Source organism: Hippopotamus amphibius, chromosome X, assembly GCF_030028045.1.
Source record: "Hippopotamus amphibius kiboko isolate mHipAmp2 chromosome X, mHipAmp2.hap2, whole genome shotgun sequence".
Lineage (NCBI taxonomy): Eukaryota > Metazoa > Chordata > Mammalia > Artiodactyla > Hippopotamidae > Hippopotamus > Hippopotamus amphibius.
Window position 1 is genome coordinate 21067709 of NC_080203.1, and position 24068 is coordinate 21091776.

Here is a 24068-nt window from a genome sequence, read left to right on the forward strand (position 1 = left end):
GAATATCTTTTTCCATCCCTTTACTTTCAGTCTATATGTATCCCTTGGTCTGAAGTGGGTTTCTTGTAGGCAGCATAAAGAAGGGTCTTGTTTTTGTATCCATTCAGCCAGTCTGTGTCTTTTGGTTGGAGCATTTAATCCATTTACATTTAAGGTGATTATTGACATGTGTGTTCCAATTACCATTTTCTTAATTGTTTTGGGTTTGTATTTGTAGGTGTTTTCCTTTTCTTGTGTGTCCTACTTAGAGAAGTTCCTTTAGCACTTGTTGTAAGGCTGGTTTGGTGGTGCTGAATTCTCTTCACTTTTGCTTGTCTGGAAAGCTTTTGATTTCTCCCTCAAATCTGAATGAGATTCTTGCTGGGTAGAGTATTCATGGCTGTAGGTTTCTCTCTTTCAGGACTTTCAGTATATCCTGCCATTCCCTTCTGGCCTGCAGAGTTTCTGTAGAAAGGTCAGCTGTTATCCTTATGGGTTTTCCCTTATATGTTATTTATTGCTTTTCTCTTGCTGCTTTTAATATTTTTTCTTTGTGTTTAATTGTCATTAGTTTGATTAATATGTGCCTTGGTGTATTTCTCCTTGGGTTTATTCTGTATGGGACTCTCTGTGCTTCTTGGACTTGGTGAATTATTTCCTTTCCCATGTTGGGGAAGTTTTCCACTAGAACCTCTTCAAATATTTTCTCAGACCCTTTCTTGTTTTCTTCTTCTTCTGGGATGCCTATAATTCGAATGTTGGTACGCTTAATGTTATCACTGAAGTCGCCGAGACTGTCTTCTATTCTTTTTATTCTTTTTTCTTTTTCCTGCTCTGTGGCGTTTCCTTCCCCCATTCTATCTTCCAACTCACTTATTCGTTCTTCTGCCTCAGTCATTCTGCTGGTTATAGCATCTAGAGTATTTTTAATTTCAGTTATTTTGTTATCCATTGCTGTTTGTTTTTCTGAGTTCTTATGAACTGTTTCTTGTACTTTCTCTATTTTGTTATCGAGATTTTGTATCATTTTTACTATCATTACTCTGAATTCTTTTTCAGGCATTTTTCCTATTTCCTCCTCATTTATTTGGTCTTGTGGGTTTTTTTCCTGCTCCTTTGCCTGCATGGTGTTTCTTTGTTTCCTCATGGTTGTCCAGCCTTTTGGGGTTGCTTGTCCTGGTGATAGAGGTGTTTATAGAAGACTGTCCAAGCCTCAGACTAATGTCCAAGTATTGGATTAAAGAAATACTAAGTCTAGGAGACACATACATATATAAGACACACAATTACTGAATCCATTAGGACATAAGGCTCTGGAAAGACCTGACAGAACCCCAGTGTGCTATCAGATATTCAAAGAGAAACCCAACAGAAATTGACAACTGAAACAGAACAAATCAGAGACAAAAGCAAAAGCAAACAAACAAATAACACCTTACACATACAAACACTAATCCAGGGAGATTTTGTAAGCTAGGATCAAATATAGAAAAAAGCTAGAGTACCACCAGAAAGAATGGAGATTCTCAGAATGAAATTAGACAATTGTACTAAGAACTAAGATAAAGACAAAAACCTAATATTAAATACCAAGGCGGTGCGTCATCTGGAGAATAGAGCAAGGAGTCTGAGCAGATCGATAGTGTTGCTTATAAGTATGTTAAGGTAAAATAAACTTAAAATGGCTGAAAGAAAGGGGAACAGAAGAGCGTAGTGTGGTTGGAAATATGCAAATAAAAAGAATGCAATAGAAATGTATAAAAGATAGGGATGAAAGGAAAGTATGAGACATATATTGTCTGTACTACCAAAAACTTAGCTAGATATAGAAGTATATAAAAAGGCAAAAAAATAAAAATAGAAAAAAAATTTCATTAAAAAATTATGGTATAAAAGTTGTAGATCCTTTAGGGCTAAGATCGTAATTAATAAAGAAAGAAAAAAAAATAGAGAAAAAGAAAAAAAAAATTCCAGAACTGATCCCAGAATAGACCAGTTCAATAGGATTGATACTAATATTTCTGTTTCCTTAGAGTCTCAGCTGTAAGTGTCCTTTTCGCCTTGGGTTTTTTTGCATTATTCTGTGGCCAGCAGAGCTTCCTTTATTGTTGGTCTGTAAGCGTCGGTGTGTGGGGAGGGAGAGGCGCACTGTTGTTTCAGTCGGGCTTGGAGGTGCCTATTGCAGAGGGACGCCGGTGGCTCAGGTGTAAACAGAAAGTCTTAGAGTTGGGCCTCTCTCGGTTTTTTTTTTTTTTTTTTTTTTTTGCAGCCTCCCTGCTGCAGGCGTTCCAAGGGGTTTTAATCTAGCCCCGCCCGAGTGCCTGAGGGTGCTTGTTATCCCTGAGCGCCTTAGGTGGCCCACAGGGCGTCTCTCCACTGCTTGGTGCAGAGGCGCGGAAAGAGAGAGAGAGGCTATGTGCACGGCTCCTCCCCCACCGCCCATGAGCCCGCAGCATCTAGCCGCCATCATGGCCGGGCAGCTCTCAGGGACGGGCACTCCTCGCCGCGGACCTCTTCCTTCCTGTCCTCTCGGTCTGTCACCTTACTGGCAACAATGTTTCTCACCCTGAACCAGCTCTCTGGTTCCCCTTCTCCTGCTCCCGGACCCTCTGTTCAGCTGTGGATCGATGTCTCGGTCCGGGAACGCTGAGCTGCGGTGCGGACCCTCCGTATGTTTCTCACTCCCTCCTGTCTGCCACAGCTCCGCCGCTTCACCCTCTTTGAGCCCTCGTAGATGCCTCCCTACCGGTTATGTTGGGCTCCTTGCAGTCCTTTCTGGTGTCCGAGACCGTCTGCTGGTGTTCAGCTGGTTCTCTGTGGGAATTATTGCGTCCTTCGGTGCATTCCCAAATGCATCTGTGTAGAGGGATGCATTCCACGTCCCTCTACTTCGCCGCCATCTTTTTTCCCTGAGAATGGCATTTTAAAAGTCTTTATTTATTCTTGTTGGGATTGAACGTCCATTATTTTTGGTCTTATGACTTCTCAAAATTTGGACAGTTTGCCTATAGCAGGTATTTTTTTGTATATCTCTTGGATAATAAGGCTCTTCCTACAGGAAAAAAGAAATTCCAAGTTCTCCAAATATATATGTATATATGAGAATATGGAAATTGTATAAGATGATGATTTTGTCAGAACTACCTTCAGTGTGCATTCAATTATGTTTAAAGAGAAATAAACATACATATTTGTACATCATATATAACTATATGTCTACACATGTGTAAAAATTATATATTTTAATCATGGTGATTTTTACAATAAGAATGCAATTAAACTTCACCCTCCATGTCCATATATGCATGTGTGGAATTTGTGTGTGTATGTATGTGTATGTGTGTATATATATATACACACAAATATATATTTATATTTAGCTTCATACACAATAATAAATTTATATTAAAATGGGATTTATTGGGACTTCCCTGGCAGCCTAGTGGTTGGAGCTCTGCACTTCCACTGCAGGGTGCTCGGGTTTGATCCCTGGATGGGGAACTAAGATCCCACATGCCACGCGATACAGCCAAAAAAAAAAAAGGGACTTATTCATATGTCGTCATTTCAATCATATTTTCACTTCTGTTTCCTGGACAGTTTGTTATTATCTTAAAAAATTTGCAAGACTTAATTTTTAATAGGTAAATGAACATTGATGAAATATTATTGATGACTATGAAAAATGTGAATGCTTTCACCTTGACTCTTTGATAGAATACACACCTGGATCACAAGGTTAGAGTAATGTAGACACACACTTTATTTATACAGTAATGTAATCTGTTGTTATATTTTCTAACAATAAAATGTTAAGATTAAACTTTAGATAACAAATATAGGTTAAATTTTTGAGAAGGGGGAACCCTATATTTTCTGAGGCATGCATGTATAGTTGTCATTCAGTAATTGTTTTAAGACTATATATTTTTCGTTAGCATAATAAAAACTAGAAAATGTAGATCTTCAAGTAATGATGTGTGAGGGGTGGTTTCATAGGCATTAAATTTCAGTTGTTAAATAAGTGTCTTATGAACTGAATATTTCTTAAGATCCTAATATTTTTAGTGAATGTGGCAATCAAGAAGCTCTTTGCCAATGTTTTATTTACTAAAAATCAGGTCTTGCAAATTTTTCATGAAAATATGATACAAATCATGACATACAAGTAAATCTCATTTTAATGTAAACTTGTGTATGAAGCTAAATATACATGTATGTATGTATATATTGAAATGAGTGCATGAGTATATGGAAACAGTTTGCATGGACATGTTAAAAACATAATCCAAATGTTTATTGGTGGTTCTAACGAGTACTGTTTATGACAGTGCTTTACTCTTGGTCAGCACAAGGTTATTTTCTGAATCCTTTTCAAGTACCATGTCATATTTATGTTTGAGAAAATTGCTATATGACTGATCCCTAAGATACAATCAGTGAAACACACATACATAATAAAGCCATAGGAAGCCACTGAAGGCCCTATAATGATGTAGGCATGTGCCTGTGTTCCAATGTTAAGTGATGAAACTATGAGGCTGTCATGTCTGTCCCCTCTAACTGGAATTTGTACATATTTGAGTATGTGTATCATTTCACATGCATACTGTATAGCATGCAGTCTTGAGAACTATCTAGATACTTATCTTAGGCTTCCAGACAATTAGCTGCCTCCCCCTAAATACACCCAAGGACTAGTGCCCAGGCCAGTAAATGGAGGAGGACTCCCAGGGAACCTGGAAAGTGAACCAAGTCTGTACTAGTGTCTAGATTTGTTCTTCTCCAAGCCCTTAGGTGCAAACATTTTCTTTTCCCCCTTAGGCCTAGATCTCAGAGGTTCACCTCTTGATATCCCAAGACAATTTGATAACAAGAGAAAACACTGGCAATATAATGCTGAGTGAAGAAAAAGTAGAACTGCAAAGACTGGGTAAGTGGAAATTGAGTTCTTGAACCAAAATGTTGCCTGAGGAGAGTGCAGGTTTAGGCCTCAGTTTGATTGCAGATGGAAACCAAAAGCAAAATCACAATAGTGTGAGCAGGTTTCTTCAAACTGGGCAAGAAGCAAGGCAGCCATATTTCTTGCCGCCTGGATCTCTTGGTCACATTTTTTTCACACCAGACGGGCGGGAGAAGAGGGCACCGGGGCAGTGTTAGATAGAATTTCTGGAGCAATACTGCCATCGTGAGGAAGTCGCTGGAAGAAGTCCCAAGGTTTCCTCTCTGAAAAGACTTTTGGTTTGGAAAGGTCCCTTCTGTGAGGAGGCTGAAGGGCAGCAGCAGGAGCTCAGTGCCAGCTCCAAAAGCCAACCAGGAGCTCTGAACTAAGGTGGGGTTCAGGTGTAGGGGCTGGCCTTTGGGGAGGCAGGACAGCCAGCAGCTTCCAGGAAGTCCAGGCACAGGAAGTTGTGGGGTGGGGTCTTGGTATTCTCCCAGGGTGGGCGGGACCAGAGGAAGCCACTAACAAAGTATTAGGCCTGTGGGTATTTTTCTCTTTCCCAGCCCCTCAGAGCACGTGGTGTTCCCTTGCTCTGGGACCTGGGCCCTTTGTGGTAGCAGAGTCAGAGCACAGAGGACAGGACAATTCCTGGGGGCTTATAGCAAGACCCAGTGTGTTGCTGGAGGTCTCAGGTGCACCCAAATTGGAGCTGGGAGAGCCTCGAAGAAAAGTGGAACCACCCAGCCAAGCCAAGAAGGGTTAGAACTTCTGCTATGAGAGCAGACCTTGCACAAACATATGGGAAGCAGAAACAAGGGAAGAGGATTGAAGATGAATCCACGTTTTAAAAGTCCTTTTCTGCAGGAGGTGGCATTACCTGTGACCTCGCTTCAGTTCTTCATACATGGCTGTTGTAGCAGGTACATTGTAAAGAAGCATGATTATTTCTAGAAATGTGAAAACAGGTGGTAAAATTTTAAAACATGTCAGAATTCCAAAGAATATTTAATGACGTTTTAAAAAGCAGTCAAGTTACATAGGAAAACTTGTTTTAATGCTCAAAGTAGAAAGGAATTTGAATGTTGCTTTTTTAAAAGTACGTATATGTGCAAAGTGAAGAGAGAAGAATGCATGGCAAAGATGTTTTAAAAGTGGTTATTTCTTCTGATTGAGGTACCAATTATTTTCTACTTTATAATTTCTCAAAATGTGAACGCTTTGCCAACAGTAGGTATAACTTTTGTAATTTCTTGGAATAGAAAGGTCTTCTAGAATAAAATATAAAACATTTTCAAGCACTCAAAAATATATATTAATATACAAGTATGCAAACCATATAAGGTAATGCTGAGGATTGTGTAAAAGTACGCCCAGCATGCATCCAGTTATGTTTAGAGTGAAGCAGACCTGTGTGTATGTGTGTGTTTGTATATGTGTGTATTTGTATATGTATGTGTAAACATTTATTTATATATGTATATATTTGTACATATATGTATGTATAAAATTTTAAAAAGCTACGTATTTTGAATGATGGTCAGTGTTATAGTGAGTATGCTTTTCAACTTGAAATTCTCAGTTGACATATTTATATTCATATTTATATTTATATACAACAAGGCATTAATGAAAGATTATAGCTGTGTATAAAGGGTGTGAGTGCATCCTCCTTAAAGTATTCTTAGAATACACATCTGGGTGATGGAATTTGAGAGAGACCAATTTCAACCTTCAATTATTGAATTCTGTTTTCTTTCTTCCAGTTTTTAAATTTTAAGATAAAAATTCGGTGTAAATTTTAAGAAGTATAAGAAAAGAAACCCTAATGTTCTGGCTCATGAGTATCCAGTGTCTGTTCCAATATTAGCTTTAGAAAAAAAATATGTACATGCATGTCATCATATTAATGATTAGGTAGGGCAAATCTCAAAATCAAGATTCCTGGGTGGTGGCATTATTGATATTTTAGGTCTTATGTATGAATTAAAGAAAAGATTAAGTGAGAATCTTTTTCTAATACTTTAATTAATGGGTCAATCAAGTAGTTCTTTGCAAATGTTTTATTGTCTAAAATCCAGGTCTTGCAAATGTTTCGTGATAATTTCAAACTACCCAGGAATCAGAAGTGAAAATTTGGGATCTAAAACAGGATGCATACATAAATCCAATTTAAATGTAAAGTTATTGTAGTTTATTACCATAAATATAGAACTATGTGTGTGTGTGTGTTGAAAGAATGGAAGTAAATGTGCAAAAGGTTATCAGTGTTTAATACAGATTTTCTGACAGCACTTTTACTCGTGATCAGCCCATGGTTATTTTCTAAACCCTTTGCAAGCATCATGTGTTAGTGCCATATGAGAAAATGAAGAAGACTGATCCCCAAGCCTTAATTGGTGGCGTACACATACATAATAGTAAAGTCACAGGAAGCTGTTGAAGGTCATAATCACATGCATGGGAACATGGTTGTGTTCCAGTGTTAAATGATGACGCCATGAAACAAAATCCTGTCCCTCCTGACTGGAATTTATGTATGTTCTAGAATCCATGTCACTCCAAGTAGAATAGTGTGTGGAATTCAGACTTGAGAGCTCTCTGGACCTTCCTTTTAGGCTTCCAGCCAAATATCTGCCTCCCACTCAACACAAGACCTAGTGCCCACTCAGAAAATGGAGAACTCCCGGGGAACCTGGCACTGAGATCAATGAAGAACCACATGCCCTAGTGCCTAGGTTTGTTCTTCTCCAGGCCCTTATTTCCATCATTTTCTTTACTCTCTTAGCCCTGGATCCTTAAGAATTGCCCGTTAAAGCAAATAGCAAGGGATAATGTTGGGGATCAAGGCAGAATTAAGAAGAGCAGACCTGCAAAGATTTGGTAGAGTAGAAATGAAATTCTTGAAAAGAAAACACGACTAATGAGGGTAGGTGGTTTAAACCTCAGTTTGATTTATGAGGGAAACTAGGAGTGGAAATACATCTGTTTGAGCAAATTTCCCCCACACAGGGTCATGGCAAGGCAGCTTTGTTTCCTGACTCCTTTGTCTCCTGGTGGTTTTTTTCCAGGTTGAATGAGCAGGAATAGGCCTGGGGTGGGTGGGGGTGGGGGTGGGGGGTGGGCTGGGTTAATTGGCTTTTCCAGAGCAATACTGCCACCAAGAGGAAGTAGTCTGACAAAACCCAAAGTTATTAGAACTCTCGTGAGGCCTACAAGTTAAGAAAGGTTTGGCTTTTTACGAGGTTGAGTGAATGCTGGCCCAGAGCTGGGCCTCCTTTACTTCAAATCTGAAGCATTCGGGTCTAGATACCCTTGAGGGTGTTTTTGGTTAAGGGCAGCCAAGGAAGATTTGGAGAATGCCCCAATGGTCAAGTACCCTATGAAGATGTAAGGTGACCTCTGACCTCTTCACCCTACTTCAGCTAAGCAGGTAGCAAAGAAAGCCCACATCACATAAACTAAGCTGCCTGATTGTTGTAACAGTTTGACTTGGTCATAGACTGGGGAAGCTAGATGTGTGAAGACAATGACCCATATCTGCAGTTGGAATTGACTGTGACAGAACTCCCTAGACCTGGAATACTTCATGCTCAAGAATTTTCAGTTCATACACTTTGGTATGCATTAAAAGACTACATTTGGCCAGGAAGTGGATGGAAGCCTAAAACAACAGCAGCTTTCTGAGTTTCAGGAATTCAAGCATGACACCCTGATGCAGTAACAGGAGATTGTAACTCTTGCCAGCTCTAACTACTGCTCAACCATTGATATTCATCTCAGATCAAAAGTTGTTTCAGAATGAAGAGTTAACAAAAACCCACCCGACAGGAAAGGTGCAAAGGAAAGAGCAGGCACTTTCCAGACAATAAAAGGCCATGCAACACAAAACTCTTACTAGTAGAGATTTCCAAATTCACCAGTACCAAAGTAAATTGCCATTCCACATGTTCTCCTATAATACTCTTCACTCTTCCTTATAACCCTGAGCAAGCTATTGAAAATAAAGCCAGTAATATCACCCAGTTTGTGTAATGATTTGTAGAATTGGACAACCTCCTAACCAGGTGAGAAGCATTGTCAATTGGCTGAACTCTTTGGATGTCTGTTGGTCAGCACTGGTTAATCCTTCACAGGAGAATATCCTTTGTCCAGAGACTCTGCCTCTCAGAAGTGGTCACACAGCCACACTCCCACAGGAAAGCAGAGAGGTTTGGCCAAGGAGGATCACTGAAGTTTTCTTTACAGGAATGAATAGTGAGGAGGGGCAAAGGGTCCATTTTCTGGGTTCAGCTGCAGCAAGTTCAGCCAGAGCAAACAGTCTTCGTCAACCTTTGGAAAGATTGAAATCCATTCTCTTGAGTCCTTCTCAGGAGAGATGTCCAAATCTTTGATTCAGGGGAAAAAAGCAGTGTTGGAACTTAAGGATCAAACCATCCTAGGTGGCTAATACAAGGAAAATGAAAAGTCTTTTTTTACTTATTACATACATGATTAATTCAAGTCGAACAAATTAACACATGCATTTAAAAAAAAGTGAATAGGCATAAGGGAAGTATCTGAAAAGTGTACAACCAAACAACTGACAGTGTCTAACTTTCTAGAGTTTCCAATGGCTTGCCTTCAAGTTTTAACTTTCTACTTGTCTGAAGTCTTGAAGTATTGAAAGCAAAAAAAGCTGGCATTTGAAATTTTTTAAAAAAGAAACAAATGTTATCCCAACATGCAATTAAGAAAAGAGTGTCTCACTAGATCTATTTTTTCTTTTAAATATGTGCACAGGTCTATGTATATGTAGGATTTAAAGGCCTCACTCTTAATTGTTATGCGAACAGAATGGCATCTCTAAATTGTGCTTAACAGAAAATCCTGTTTTCTGAAGCATGTTGAATGTCATATGAAGAGGCTTTTATGATATAAGACGTAAGAAAATGACAATAGAAGGAAGCAACTCAAACTGCAAGGATATTCCAAATGTATCATTTAAGTCAAAATCCATATAGCCATCTACACAAGTGCCCACATGTGTATAATTATATAATAAATATAACATAAAAGCAAAATGCAGTAGATCAAACATCAATGGTATATCTATTGAGTTCCTGTAACTTAGAATATCGTTTCTTTAGTGCTTTATATTTGGCCAAATTACTGATCTTTTCCAGATGCATGTTATTCTTATAATCTGATCAATCATAAAGGAATGCTATGAGATTTAGCAAAAATATCATATTGCTCATGAATAGTTAATGCTATTGGCAATTGCCCACCATCCACTGTTGACTCAAAAATTCAGGGCACCAAACTCCATGTGCAGTGTTACCAAGATGGGTTTGAAAAAAAGAAATGGAAATGTTTTTTGTGTGTGCGTGTTTAGCATTGTGCTGAAGAATATAGGGAGTATAATGACATGTAAGCTAAATTTATTTAGCTCTTGAGAATAGTTTTATATCATTTTTATTAAATTTAAACCAACATGCTCATCAAGCAGCTAATAGTGGTTCCCTTGGGAAAGAAGGATTTGGGACAAAGTGTTTCTATTTGTTCTTGATAGACTATGTATTTCAAGAAGCCAATAATATATTTATAATTTGAGAACCAATTCACAATATCTACAGAAGAAATTATTAACATAACTTATTTGGTGGCCATTTGAGACCTAATGTATTTATATCTCTAACTGATCACAGAAAACAAGAGCATTTGAGACACCCATATTTTGGAAATCCTTGTCTGTTTGAATGGACATTACTGAAGGCCTCACTGCACTTTATACATGGCTAATGTACCTGGTAATTTTGTAAACAGGTATGCTTAATTCTAAGAAATGCAAAAAAGATGGGGAGGCACCTTTAGAAGTATGAAGTATTCCAAGGAATATTTAATAATGTTTGCAAAGAACTCAAGCTATAATCAATGAATAAAACATGTTTGAACACTTGAGGTACAAGGGAACTGGGATTTTAGGTTAAAAAATATATGTGCACAGGAAACATGTAAGAATGTATGGCAAAGATATTTTAAAAGTCATTTCTACTTTTGACTGAGGTGCCATTTATTTTTGGCTTTAAAATGTGAATAGATTGCCAACAGTAGGTGTCACTCTTTTAATTGCTTGGAAGAGAGGCCTCTTTCTAGAGTAAAATGTAAAGAAATTTCAAGCTGGGTAAAATATATATTGATATGAGACCACACAAGTTATATAAAGTTTTGCAGAAGACTTAAAACTACACCCAATATAAGTAAAATTATAATTAAGCAGAAACAATTGTGCGCATGTATATATATGTATATAACATATACCTCATATATACTATATATTCAATATATGATAAATAGGGCAATAAAGAGCATTTTTCATAAATTATTTACTGAAATGAGGACTTGCAAATTTTATATGTCTTAAAATGCCTGGGAATCAGGAGTGAAAATTTCTTATGAAAACCATAATGTACTAACATCCAGTTTTAATCTAAATTTATTGTTGTGTTTGAACACAAATATAGAACTCTGTGTATTGAGGGGAGTGGAAAGACATAATCCAAAGGTTATCAGTGGTTGTAAGTTTTACAGTAGTGCTTTACTCTTGATCAGCACATGGTTATTTCTGCATCCTTGGCAAGCACATCTTACTTATTAATGAGGAAATGGTTTTAAAACTGACCTCTAAGAGCTAAATGATAACACATACATACCTATATCCGCAATAAAGTCATAGAAAAGCAATTGGAGGCCATTTAATGACAAGAGAAAATGTTTGTGTTCCAAACGGTAAATGAAAGCATGAGCCAAAACTGAGTAACCTCTGATTAAACTATACATACATATATATGTGCGGCATGTATGGCATATAGTGATGAGAGCTATGTTGTCCCTCCTTTTAGGTCCCCAGTCAAATTGCTGCCAACAATTCAACATATAGAGCCTTTGTCTTTATCTAGAAAATGTAGGAAAATTTCTTGAGAGCCATAGAGATGAGCCAGGCAGGGATACATGGATGTGTAGAGATGCCCTCCTGGTTAAATTTTCAGCATTTTATTTTTCTGCTTAGGACTGGATCCCCTGAGACGTACCCACAGAAGTAGACAACTTGATAAGTTGGGAAAAGGCTGAAGGTGTAATGCTGAGTGAACAAAAACAGAACTGTAAACACTAGGCCTAATGGAAATTGGATTCTTGCAAAGAGAAGATGCCTGATAAGGGTGGGTAGTTTTAGGCCTTAGTTTTCAGAGGAAAACTAAAGCGAAAGTACAGCAGTGAGCAGGTTTTCTCAAACAGGGCAAGATACGAGGCAGCTATATTTTCTGCTGACTTTGCCTCTTGGTAACGTTTTTTTCCTGACAGGATGGGCGGGTGAAGAGGGCTGGAGGGGGGCAGGGAGGAAAATATTTGTTGGCCTAGATGGTGCACTACTGCCATCGTGAGGAAATAGTTTAAAATCTACCTACGCCGGCATTACTTTGTTTCCGTAAGGACTTTCAGTTTCGAAGGATCCATTTGGTGCAAGGGCTGTGAGCCCTGGTTCCAAATTGGGCCTCCCTGTCTTCTCTAAGTTATTATAGGAGCTGTGGCCAAAGGCCTAATGCTGGTATGACAAAGGTGAGGTCCAGGTGTAGGAGCTGGCCAATGGGACTGGCTGGACTGAGCCGTCAGCTGCAAGGAAGTCCCAGCACAGGAAGTTGTGGGGTGAAACTGTCAAGTAGTTAAACAGGGGCTAATGCACATATGAAGACACATCAATACTCAAACTCCTGAAACCGAAGATAAGGAGAAAATTTAGAGGACAACTGGATACAAAAGACAAGGTATTCCCTGGAGAGGAACAAATATAAGATTTATAGCAGACTGGACAAGCATTATGCAAGCTATAAGGAAATAGATTGGCATCTTAACGGTACTGAAAACAACACAAAACAAAACAAAAATAAAATGATCAACCCAGAATTTTATACCATCAAAAATATCTTTCAAAATAAGGAGAAATATTCTTTCAGACAAAAATTAAGAAAATTCATTATTAGCAGACCTTCAGTACAATAAATAGTAAAGGAAACTCTTCTGGCAGAAGGAATGTGGTATCAGACAGACACCCGGGATTGACACCAAGAATTAGAGATCTACAGAAAGAGTTGAAAGTAAATACAAGAGACATTTTCTCTTATTTCTAATTGTTTTAAAATATATTTGTCTATTAGAAAAATAGTAGCATATTTTAGAGGTATAATGACAGCATGAGGTTCTTACAGTATGTGAGAAGCGGTACATTATCTGAAATCAAACTGGGATGAATTACATGTATATTTTTTAAACCTAGGGTCAACCACATACGAATTTAAAAAGAAATATAACTGATGAACTAACAGTGATAAAACTGGAATAAAAAAATGCTCAGTTCATCCACTAGAATTTCAGGAAAGATGAAAAAAGAACAAATAGAAAACAACTAGCAAAATGATAGACTTAAATGCTACCATGATAATTACATTCAGTTAATGATGTAAACAATCTATTTAAAGACAGGGATTTTCAGATTGTATTAATAAAAGTAAGAATCAAGTGTATTCTGGCTACAGGAAATCCACTTTAAATATAAAGATGTTGATATGTTAAAAAAGAAATGATGTGATTAATATATACCAAGCAAACACTAATCAAAAGCAAGCCACAGTGCCTCTTTTATTCTCTAAAGGGAGCCCTAATGGTGAAAGATATAGACCAAAACATAGAAGAATATATTGGAGAAGATCAACTTTAAGGGAGAAGAGAATTTAAAAAATAATTATTATCAATATCTTCAGACAGGCAAGAGATAATATTGCAACTGTGATAGAAAAAAAGGATACGATGAAAAAATAAAGTTACAGTGAAATAGAACACAAAAATTAAAAGTAACATAGCAGAAATACAAAACTCATCAAAGAGGTTGGGAAAAGACTGTACTTGTAATTTTAAAAATTGAAAAGGGAAAAAATGAAGAAAATTAGAGTACATCTGTAAATGTGATTTATTATCTGAATAATAGGAGTTCCCAGCAAATTCACAGAAATGTAAAATATGACATTCCAGGTTGAAAGGGGCCTCCAGTTGCCAGCATAGTGGGTAAAAAACGAGACCTACCTGAGGACATTGGAACACTAGTAACAGGGAAGATCATATAACTAACCCACAAATACGAAGAATCAGAATGACTTTGAACTTCTGAACATCAACACTGGAAACTAATATTCAGTGAAACAATGTCTTCAAAATACTGAAGAAAAATTATTTCCAACTTAGAATTCTATACACAGCCTAACTTTTAATGAAATGTAAGGATAAAGATATCCTTAGATATGCAAGGTTTTAAAAATTTACTTGCTATATAGCTTTTTTCAAAAAGTTACTTTAGCCTGTGTTTCAAAAAAAAAGTTTTACAAACAACTAAAATGGGAAAAATATGGGTTTCATGAAATTGGAGATCCCATAGAGGAGATAGGAAAAACAATCCTCAGAATGTGGATGAAAGGAATGTCAGAATATTAAGCACCAGGCAGGGGAAACTAGGACACATCGAAGGGAGTCAGAAAATTTTGAGATAAATTTTGCCAAGTAGATCAAATTGATACAAATACTTAATATGAATGAGATTCTTGAGAGATATTTTAGATAGCTTGTGTATTTCCATAGAGGAATATATAATAAATTTATTTCAGTCATTATGCATGAGCAAAATAGGATTTTAAATAACATGTTTTCATCATCATATATATGAAGTATAGGGATACTTCATAAATAACTATGATTAATTAATGAAACAAATGGAGTTATTTGTCTAATGTCTAGAAAACAAACCCCAAGAATATAAGAATATTTTGGCAAGGTGTTCATTATACAGTATGTGAACAAAGAATGTTATAAAAATATATATTAAATATAAATCTATTTTATGAATAAAAACTGTTCATATTATATCTGCAAGGGAAAGAAAAGAGCCATAAAATTAAAAAATTCTACTTATGTATAAAAGTTAGGATTATGAACATTTATTAATTTCTAATTCATAAGCTCTTTAGTTTTGAATATTTTAAAGTGTATATCAGCTTAATGTATGTGGGAAAATAAAGCTATTCTCATAGTAAAAAATATTAAGGATATGGGCCCATGTACAATAATTAACATGTTAAAAATATAGGACAAAATTAGATTCAATATGATCTAACATAATTTCAAAAAACTCAGATGTGCAAACATGTTCATATCCAGCAAATAAATTCATTTCTCTTGGCAGAATTATGTAGTTTATGCCAATGTGTGTAAAAACAGATTACTAAACAAATATGTATGAAAAATATCATGAAAAATGTACATACAATAAAATGTAGTAGTTCCCCCTGAAAAGCAGACATTGGAAACATGAAAATTCAAAATATAGACAGGAATGCATTGAAATCTTAAGTTCCAATATGTCCCCAAGATTCACTGGAAACAGAATAATCTTCTGTCTGTTCTAAACTAGAGAAGCAGAAATTAGCTGCTGCCATAGAAGTGACAGAAACATGGGAGAAATAATATACATTTTTTAATTAAAAAATAAATGTAAGGGTACATTTGGTGTCCCATGTAGGACATGCCATTACCAATGAGTCATAGGCCTTAACGAGAGAATCTTCAGAGCTGAGTCAAAAAACAGCCTTCCACCGAACACAAAAGTATTAGTGTGTCCTAGAAAATGGATGGAGACTCCCTGGGAATCTAGGTGGCCCCTGAAGACAGGTAACTAGAGATGACCTCCTCCAGGCCTGGAACTTCCAGCACTTTTTTCCATTTAGTCCTGGTATCCTGAGAGTTGTCCCTAGAAATCAACTTGCTAATTGGCAAAGTGCTGGAGAACTAATGCTGAGTGAAGAAGAGCTGAGCTGTGAAGCCAAGATCTGGTGAAAACGTAAGGCTTGATGATAGAAGATGCCTGATGATGAGGAGAGGTTTAGGCTTCAGTTTGATATAGATGGAAATGGAAAGCAATGTTTGAGGCACTTTTGTTTCCAGGTGCCTTTGCCTTTTGTTTTTTTCAGACTAGATGGGCGGGAGAAGAGGGCCTTGGGACAGAGCTGGTTGACATTTCTGGAGCTCTACTGCCATCCTGAGGAAATCGTTTGGTGAAGCCTTAAGCCATCAGTATTTCCTGCCAGGAGACCCAGAAGTTGAAGAATGTTGGACTTGTGGGAGGTTGAGCATCCCCTGGCCCCAAGCATTGCATCCTTGCTTTCATCTCAGACACCTTCCAGGATATGTTGACAAAGGCAAGATATAATTGTAGAAGCTGGCTAGTGAGTGTCCAGGACCTAACAGGCAGCTGCCAGGAAGTCCAGGCACAGGAAGTCAGGGTGGAGCCCCTCCCAGCACAGGCAAGACTAGAGGAAGTGATTCATAACCCATATTCATATCATTTGCCTCCTCTTCCTGTCCCTTGAGCATGAGGCAGTCTGGGACATAGTACTTTGGCACACTGGGACCTTGGCACCATTTGGCAGCAGTATCAGAGTGCAGGGAGAAAAATCTCACTTTTTATCATAGAAGATATTTTGAAGGGTGTATTTGGAGCCAGGAGGCAATAATTCATCTCAACAAAGTGTCATTCGCTTTCAGGATTGTCTTGGAGACATTTGGCAGAGCATGCTTCAATGACCCAGGTGCCTTGTGAAGGTGAAAGGTGACCGCTGGCCTCCTGAAATTATTTCTGCTAAAATAGCCTGAGAGAGAAAGCCTGGACCAGATGTGCTGGAGTGCCTGCCTTGGAACAGCACTTTCAGTTGGCCACATACTTAAGTAGAGTAGACAAATGTATGGAGACAGAATTGTATGCAACACAATAGGTGGCCTCAACTCTGGAATTCCTTAGGCTCAAGAATACTGTGTTCACCTCACCCCAGCTATCCTTAACAGAAGCCAATGGACTGAGTGGATGGAAGCCTAAGGAAATAGTTCCTAGCTGAATTTCAGTATTTCAGTTATAATGAAAATGGCCCAAACTGGAAACTAAGAACAACTATTGTCAGTGTTTACTCTGCTTCAGCCATTGACATCCATTACAGATCATTAGCTATTCCAAAATAAAAAGTTAAAGGAACACAATTTAGCAGGAAAGGGGAAAAAAGAATGGGGACACGAACTTCCCAGGAGAAAAAGCCCATGGAACAGAAAAGTCTATTGGCAGAGGTTCTCAAATTCATTACCCAAGTAAATTATGGTTCAAGAAGTTCTCAGTTATCTCCAACTCCCAACTAATATATCCTGAGTGAGCTGCTGAAAATGAAGCCAGCAATATTGCCCAGTGTATGTGATTATTTGTTGAAACAGACATGTTCCTGTGAGCTGGGAATCATTGTCAATTGGTTTAACTTGTCTGAGGGCAATTTATGTGCATCAGTTAACCTTTCACATGACCATACCCTTCCTCCAGAGACTATGGATTTCAAAAGTGATCACACAGCCACATTCCTATAGGAGATGAGAGAGGAGGGAAAGTAGATTCATTGAGCTGGCATCGCAGAGGGGAAAGGACCTATTGTTCTCAGATAGGTTGGATCTCACATGGTTCAGCTATACTAGGTAGTCCTCTTAAGTTCTTGCGAAGACTGAATTCCATTCTCTTTGTCCTGATCAGGCAAGATATCTCACACTTTTGATTAGGGAATAAAGCAAATTATTGCATCTTCAAGATCAAATCATCCTAGTTAATATATATAAGAAAATAGAAAGGGAAAAATAAAGTCTATGCTTATCACGTATTATTACCCAAAGTTGAATACATAAATATACATGGATTTTAAAGAGTGACTATGCACAAAGGAAGGATTCTAAGCAAACTGCTCATTGTGTCTACCTTTCTGGAGTAATTTTTCTAAGGTTATACCATCAGGTTTTAACTTTATACTTGTCTGAATCTTTGAAATATTAACAAGCCTGTTTTACATTTGAAATCAAAAAACAAGGTATAGCCCTCAGGCTTTAAAATAGCCTCCAGTGTAAGATTCCATTTCTCTAAAAAAAAAAAATATGCATAGTTCTATCTACATAGGGGAATGAAAAACGTCACTTTTTGCAGTAAAGAAGAAAATCTTTGGACAAATTTTAAGTAACATAAAATCCAGTCATCTGAAGGATATTTAATGACATGTGAGGTGGCTTTGTGATACAAGGTCTGGGAAATGTATGACAGAAGGAAAAAACTCAAAACCCGAGGATATCCTCATACTAAAGTCAAACTAACAACCCTATGGGAGCTACACATGGAAACATTCAAATGAAATAGATACAGAAGAGAGAACAGGAGAAAGAAGATAAAAATACCAAAGCTTGTTTCCATGGACTGCTCAGCCTTTCTTTAAGGGGTTATATACTGAGATCATCTCAGGTACAGAAAAGTGAGTGGCACTAAAATAGGCAAGTTTTCAGGGGTCCTGATGTGCTCGGTTCTCCAAAGAGGATATCTTGTGAACTTACAAGGAATCTTTATCAGTAAAGGCTAAGAAGCAGGCACAGAGAATGATACTAGCTGATATGAATGAAAGATTAGGTCCCAAGCCCCAAGGGTCTCATCTTCCTTAGGGGAAAGCTAACTACTAAAGAACCCCTCTCTGTCCCTGATTAAGAGCAGGTCGCTTTAAGGGGTAGTCCTTCACACTAAGCCCTGGAAAAAAGCCACAAAATCACATCCTCCTGGGCTCAGAAAATAACTCCAGGCCTTCTCCATTCTAGGTTCCCATTTGATTGTTATATTAGCACTCCTACTGATGTTCTGGAGTTCACCAGCTTGGCTTGGCAGGGTGGCCATCCTTGCTCCAAGCAATGAGTGTACCAGCCTTTTGGGTGTCCCTGAGAACTCCAGATCACAGACCAGCTGCTGTTAGATGTGACATGGAATGAGATTCACATCCCCAACCCCAACCCTGACCCTGCTGACACAGGAGGCCCAGACCCAAGAGTACAGGGACATCTTACACAAGCCCAACTGTTTCATTCTACAAGGGGCAGGGGCAGGAGACAAATGCACAAAAGCTCTGCATAGGCTCTGAGGGCTTCCCTCTAGTTCTGCCTACAGTGGGAGGAAACCAAACCATGCCACAGTCCCTGTCCTTTACTCAGAAGCTTCTCTACCAACATTCTTCCTTTGTTCAGAGCTCCTAGAAAGCCTCGGAGTTCAAGTAAAGGAGAACCAGCTTGGTCAGGCCCCATTCAGCTTGGGAATTAGCCATACATTTCTTAAAGGCTAGATCTCAGGAGAATTCACTCTTAACAATTTTGGATTTTCTAAAACTACTTCCTCGTGATGGCAGTATGGGCTCGAGAAAAGCCAACCAGCCCTGCCCCCAGATCCTCTTCTCCCGCCCGTCGAGTCTGAAAAAAAAGCCACCTAGGGACAAAGCAGCTAGGAAACATGGCTGCCATGCTTAAGACATTTTGGGGAAACTGGCTCACAGTGCTGTGCTTTTGCTTTTGGTTTCCATTTAAAATCAGTATGTACCCAAAAACCACCCACCTTCGTCAGGCATCTTTTCAAGAGTTCTCTTTGCACTAGCCCAAAGCTTTGCAGATCTCTTCTTCAATATTCTGTAGGATTTTTCGCATTTTCAAGTTTTCTGATGCAGCGCTCAAGTCTCAGGGATCACTGCAAGAGAAAAAGAAATTGCTGGAATCTCAAAGCTTGTAGGAAGCCATTTGCAGCCATTAGACCTTATGGTGTTTGATTTGGCTCATTTCTCAGGCTCCTATGGAGTCCTCCATTTTCTGACGCACATATTTAGAAAGTAACCAAAATGGCGTCTCGGTCTTTACAGATGGAGAACTCACTAGTAAATATTTCAGTGGCTTGAAACTGATACTCAGAATAAGCATTCGTGCTTAGTTATTTTCATTTAAGGAACTGCTAAAAACCAAAGTTCCAATGAGAAAATTTTGAAGATCTAATTGGTTTTATTGTGTATTAATTCATGAATTAAGCAGCACCCCACCTAGCAAGTAGAGGGGAGCTCCAAAGGGCTACAGAAAGGGGAAGGTTTTCAAAGGTAGGACGAGGAAGTCATAAACAGAGAAAAATATTATCTCAGAGCAGGTCTTCTCCCTTTGGTGGGGGAGGGTTTTATTATATGGGTTACCTCATCTTCCTTTGGGGGATGGAGAGGGCCCATGTAACATAGTACCTTATTGGTGCTGTTGAGAAAGATACGAGAAAGATACTGACTGTTTCGGTTAAGACTACCTTTCTGTGTGAGGTTGAATCTTCAATTCGATTAGATATTAAGCCCTGGTTTGCTGGCTTTGGCCTAGAATAAGTGACTCCATTTTGGGCCTGTGGTTTTCTTTTTAACAGAACTTACGGTCAAGCTGTACATAGGTTTTTTTTTAAAAAAAATTTTTTTAATTGAAGTACAGTTCATTTACAATGTTGTGCCAATCTCTGCTGTTTAGCAAAGTGACTCAGTTATACACATATACACATTCTTTTTTAATATTCTTTTCCATTATGGTTTATCACAGGATATTGAGTATACTTTCCTGTGCTATACATTAGGACTTTGTTTTATGCATTCTAAACGTAATAGTTTGCATCTACCAACCCCATGGTTTTTGAATGTATGTGTTAAGACTCAATTCTATCATATGACTTTTTCTTCTATCTTTATATTTTTATGCCTCATGTATATCCATATTTTAATTTTGGCATAAGTATTAATGCTTTATAAGAATATAAAAATGATGTGTTTTTAATAATGAGTTTGATGATTAGGTACAGAATATAAACTGTGTACTCTAACTGCTTACATAATTTATTGTCCAAGTTACACTGCTGCTGTAAACTGTGACTTCCCAAGGCAAACTAAAAGAAATGTTCTCTGTATTTGTAATTCCAGTCTTGAGAGAAACATTGATTACATCTTTATTTGATCCTTACCATGTTTTATATTTACATAAATATATTGATACATTTTAATTTATATACATATGTTTATAATAATTGGGTATTTTCTTGCATCTCTTTTTCATTTTATACCTTTTTCCCTTTTGTATTTCATGAGCATTTTGACAGTATACTTTAGTTATCCAAAGTGTAATTTAAAAATATGAAAAAAGGGAATTCTCTGGTGGTCCCGTGGTTAGGACTCCGTGCTTCCACTGTATGGGGCATGGGTTCCTTCCCTGGTTGGGGAACACAAGTCACGCCGTGGAGCAAAAAAAAAAAAAAAAAAGGCTGTTTTTCTACTTGTGAAAAATAACCATTTTTCAATATAGGATATTTAGTTAATATGGAATTCAGATAAGTGAACACAAAGTAACCTATAATATTACTATAAACTATATGTATTTTATCTTTATACACAATTTGAATAATATGTTGGAGTTTTTTTTCCTGCTGGCTATCTTTATATCCTCCTCATTATCCACTCTTTATTTTTCTCTACTTCTCTGTGCCTCAAATGTTTGACCTGTATTGATTACATAATCTGGCTGTCTTGCTTTATTTATGAGCCCTGCTTACGTTGTGCCATAGAGGGTTCTGGTAGCATTTCAGAGATAGGTTGGGGTATATTTTTTAATCTGACCTGTGGATTTGGCTCTGTTCCTTGGCTTAATATTGCTGATCCAGTGTCCAGGAGGAATAATGGAAATATTTGGTAAATAGCCAAAATTAATATAACAAGATACTGAAAAATACGTCAATACACATGTACCATATATACAGTTAAACAACGTCAGCAAGTTTCTGATTATTGAAACACTGGGACCTGAATGTGGCTCCTTTCCTCCCCACTCCCAATTCATCTGCTCTTTCTGAGCCAAAGGAGTCCTTAGATCTACAGGTAGCTGAGTGTAAGTGGGGCCTTTGTGGGAATTTATTGCTTGGCCTGCTGAAGCAAATAAAAATCAGATTGGGGGCTTTGGGAAGTTTCAAGGTTTGCAATAAAAAGCAACACATTGTGGAAAGGGCTTAACATGAGAAACAAGTGGACTAATGATTAGAAGGTCAACAGAATCTGACTTAGTTTTACCTGTTGTTCCTGAATCCTCTCTGCACCTGAGTCTTAGAGAATGCAAGTAAACCAGAAAAAGTTGGGAGGCTTCCTCAAAGTGCCTCAGAAGTGACCTTATAGTTTGCCTCCCTAGTGCTTAAGAGTGTAAGCTGTGAAGTTTGGCTAATCTGATTTTTAAATTGTTTCTATTATTAGCTATGTGACCTTGGAAAATGTTTTTAACTTTCTGTGCTACCTTTCCTTATTTATTAGGTGGCAAGAATCATACTACTTACCCAGAGGAATGTTGTGAAGAATCAGTATATGAATTCTTACCAAGATCCTTGGAATATCTACTGGTACATTGTATTCAATAAATACTCAATAATTATTAGCAATTGTTGTTGCCTAGAAATGCCCTAAAAGCTGCCCTTGATTTTCCGGAATGTTCTTCCTCTTAGGCCTGACTCCTTGAGACTTGGCTTCAGAAGCAGACTATTTGATAACTTGGGAAAAGGCATGAGATGTAAAGCTGAAGAAGGGCAAAACTAGGTCAAATAGAAATTGAGTTCTTGCAAAAGAAGATACTTGATGGGGATGGGTAGTTTAGGCCTCAGTTTTGATTTCAGATGGAAACCAAAAGCAAAAGAACAGTGTGAGCAAGTTTCTTAAAGCCCTGCAAAATACAAGGCAACCATACTTCCTGGTGCCTTTGTCTCCTGGTGGCATTTTTTTCAGACTGGTTGGGTGGGAAATGAGAATTCAAGGACCAGGCTTGCCTACATATCTGGAGCACTACTGCCATCATGAGGAAGTAATTTCAAAACACCAAAAACTTCCTTTCCTTGAGGCAGAGAGTTGAGGATGATCATGTACATGGGAAGTTGGAACAGGCTTAGCCCCAAGTTGGGCCTCCTTGCCTTCTTTTCTATGGCCTTACAGGATACTTGAACATTGGTGGGATCTTGGTGTACAACTTAGAGAGTGAAGGGCTAGAACTGAGCCAGCAGCTGCCAGGTGGTCCAGGCATAGAAAGTCATGGGCAAGGCCATGTTCTCCACCCAGTGTGGACAGGATTAGACAAATGCATGCTCCTGTAAGCATTTGTCTCCTGTTCCTGCTCCTTGGAACTAGAGGTAGCAGGCTTTCAAGTGCTATCCTGGTATTATGGGGCATGGATATTTTACAGCAACAATGTCAGGACACCAAAGACCAGCCAGTTCCAGGTGGCATTATAACAAAAGCAGGCATGCTTGCTAAAGTACTTGGGTACATCCAAATGTTAAAAGGCCCATTGCCTGTAGTTCAGAGGGCCTGAAGAGAAGCAGAACCACCCAGCCAAACTAAGAAATGTTAAAACTTATAAGGGACCAAAACAATGAAAAGAATTGAAAATGAGCATATTTAAAAATCGTTCCCTGCCAGAAGTAGCGTTACTCATGACCTTGCCTCACTTCTTCATACATGTCTGTTGTAGCAGGTACATTGTAAAAAGCACGTGGCAAAAATGATGTCACTGAAGATGGTGAAGTAGGGAACTCCCTTGATCCATCCCTTCATAAAAGTAACTAATGAGTTGACAAAAAGTGTCAGAATCCAATTTTACAAAACTATAGATCTAGTTGAAAACTTAAGAAAACCAGAAATGGCGTTGTGAGGAAAGAAGTGACTACTTTGCAGTGAGAGAGGGCTGTGGGATTTAAAATTCCCCACCTACCACCCCCCCAAAATCACATTGCCTTAAAGATGTCTCTTGCCAGCCTGGTGCATGATGTTAGTTCCTAAGGGAGCAATATGGACTTTACTCTAAAAGAATTGTGGTTGTTCATTTTGACCTATCTGGAGGCTCCCTGAAGGGTTGGTGCAAAAACTTGCCTTTGTTTTGATTTACTTGGAGTGTTTCCAGGGCTGGGCTGTCTTGAAGAAAGGCATTTACTAAGATACTTTAAAGGCACAAGTATTGGCCAGAGCAGCCTGGGACAAGAGACAATAGTTAGGACAAGCAGTGTAGACAGATGGAGAAGCACAGGAAGGAGGAGGATGTGAAAGGAAATATGTGGGAGAAGAAGGAACTTTAAAAGTTCTTGTATGTACTGGAGAAATTAAAAAACCACAGACATACCCAGGGCTGAACAACTGCTCAGATAAGGCCTGAGACCCTA

At 38.2% G+C, this 24068-nt stretch overlaps 1 long non-coding RNA gene across 1 annotated transcript; it reads left to right on the forward strand.

Annotated features, from left to right (window-relative positions):
- The first annotated feature begins 4829 nt into the window (after nt 1–4829).
- Nucleotides 4830–22303, forward strand: LOC130842697 (uncharacterized). The gene is made up of 3 exons (XR_009050514.1): nt 4830–4912; nt 5485–5841; nt 22180–22303. It is a non-coding gene; the product is annotated as an uncharacterized LOC130842697 (long non-coding RNA).
- Nucleotides 22304–24068: the final 1765 nt, after the last annotated feature.